At 40.0% G+C, this 2,221-nt stretch overlaps 1 long non-coding RNA gene across 1 annotated transcript in view; it reads right to left on the bottom strand.

The window, feature by feature from the left end:
- The window catches only part of LOC106937539 (uncharacterized), a 24,178-nt gene continuing 21,957 nt past the window's right edge, over positions 1-2,221 (bottom strand). Inside the window, exon 3 of the long non-coding RNA XR_001422414.1 lies at positions 1-267. This is a non-coding gene — a long non-coding RNA (uncharacterized LOC106937539). The remainder of the gene's footprint in view (positions 268-2,221) is intronic.

The following is a 2,221-nucleotide window of genomic DNA, read 5'->3' as shown; positions in this document are numbered from 1 at the left end:
TCATCTTTATTCTTATTTTTTAATTTTGCGGTTCATGCAGCGTTCAGCCATCCCAAAGCGTCTCCCTCATGAGTCAGGAACTTCACTGTATTTCTGTGGAAGTCCACATCCCGGTTCTGGCCCATAAATCACTCCTCTCATGTTCGAGCAATCCGAGCGCAGCAACCTTTTTACCTTCGTCTCTCTGGGATCAAATGCATCGTTCAGCCTGAGTAAAGCTGCTTTCTGTGGACAGTTTTATGGCTCACAGTTTCCACTGCTTCAGGTCTAGGAAGGAAAAATCTGCCATCAACTGAGAGACTGAATGAAAGAACCGTGGATAAAATCACTCAAGACAGGTTTTAACTAGGGGCACACCGAGGTCGGTGATCGGCCGATACTTACATGTGAAACCGATCTTATCTAAAGTCAGTCACTGTCCTCTTCTGACACTTCAGACAAATAAATATCGGTATCGGCCAAAATCGGAATCGGCAGGTCAGGATTTTTAAAGATCAGTAATCGGGGATCGGCCAGAAAACTGCAATCGGTGCACCGCTAGTTTTAACTGTTAAAGTCAGGACTCATAACATCATGAAAGATAAACAAACGTTTTATTCTGAACTGTAAAAACATCAAAATATCATCAATTAATTATGTTTAATTGTGTAGCACATTTCAGCAACACTGCAGTTCAAATCATGGAAAACATAAAAAAAATAAACATAAACACATCATCCAGTTATGAAAATAAATAAGAGACATTACATCTCGTTAAGCGCCTAAAATCATCATGACACACCAAATACACTGCAAAAACACTAAATCTTACCAAGTAATTTTAGTCTAGTTTCTAGAGTAGGTCAAACTAAATTACAGGTCACTTTTCAGTAAGATGTGGGAACTTGCTTTAAGTTAAAAAATCTTTAATGTAATGAAAAAATTCTAGTTAAACTTTTAGATTAGTTGCCTAGCAACCCCAGCCAAGCCCAGCCTGTCTCCTAGCAACCCAGATCTAGTTACTATTTTATTTATAACATGACATTTGCTACAATCGACCAGTAAAACTAGAACTTTTTCTTAAAGATTAAGGAATTATTGACTTAAAATAAGCTCCTACATCTTCCTGAAAAAGTTCCTTGTAAGTCAGTTTATGTGAAGAAGTGTGTATAAGGCTGACATGACACCATTTATAAACATGAAGGAGTCTTTATAAACGTTTATTACTGTTGTCATAAAGCGTCATTCTGTCACTAACATTTTAATCAAGTGTTGCATTAAGGTCCATTAAAGGTCTGTAGAAAGCAGAACCCAATCCTTGGTAAGGTTAGTGCTTCTGCAGAGCGGGACTCCCTTTAAGTGTTCGTTCTTCACCAAAGGCTCAGTGGGGTTTTTAGGCTGCAGGGAAACAAACAGCGACGTTCTCATGTTCTCTGACTCATCGCTCAGCAGAGGGGAATGCTCTGCGTTTGCTTAGTTTTGCTGGCTGATGCATATTTCACCAGCTCTGTTCCATCAATGCAAGCAGAGCTAAAATTAAAAGTCAATGTATTTCAGTCATGTACTGTTTAAAATCTCTCTTCATAGTGGAAAACAAAGTGGAAACAAACAGTTTGCCGTTGTGCAATCGAAGCAGTTGTTTTCCTTCTTTTGTTCTGATCGCTGTATAGGTGGGTGACAACAATAGGAAAAGTGAGAGAACAGTCCTTCCTGTCTGAACTTTGGTAAATAAACTGGAGGCTTGAGAAAATGTCAAAGCCTGGCTGTGGTCAGAGCGGCAGTGGAGCAGTGACTCACTCTGGGCGTGGTTTTGAGCGAACGGGGCCTGTGCAGCGCCACGCTGCTGCTTGTGTTTGTGCGTGGCACCTTGTATGTACAGCAGATGCTGGCGATCTTTATCTCTCATTCATGGCGTCCAAGGAAATGTAGCGTAAGCTGGTTAACAGTCAGTTTCTTGGTATCTGCCAGGCAGAGATGAGCTGATAATCACCACCATGCAGCCACCTGCTGCCTTGTACTGTGGAAACTGAGGTAATGCTGCAATATTGCCCAATTCACTGCAAAAACACAAAATCTCATCAAGTAATTTTGGTTTACTTTATAGTTTAAATATCTTAGTAACTGACAAGTCACTTTTCAGCAAGATGTATGAGCTTGTCTTAAGTCAATCATTTTTGTAATATTGATGGGAACCTTCTGGTTCTATTGGCAGATTGTTACACTTATAACAAGACATTGTAAG

This window comes from Poecilia latipinna, unplaced genomic scaffold (genome assembly GCF_001443285.1).
Source record: "Poecilia latipinna isolate Pla-1442-1.1 unplaced genomic scaffold, P_latipinna-1.0 Scaffold2373, whole genome shotgun sequence".
Lineage (NCBI taxonomy): Eukaryota > Metazoa > Chordata > Actinopteri > Cyprinodontiformes > Poeciliidae > Poecilia > Poecilia latipinna.
Note: the sequence above shows the minus strand (reverse complement) of the source record. Positions and strands in the feature narration are given on the sequence as shown.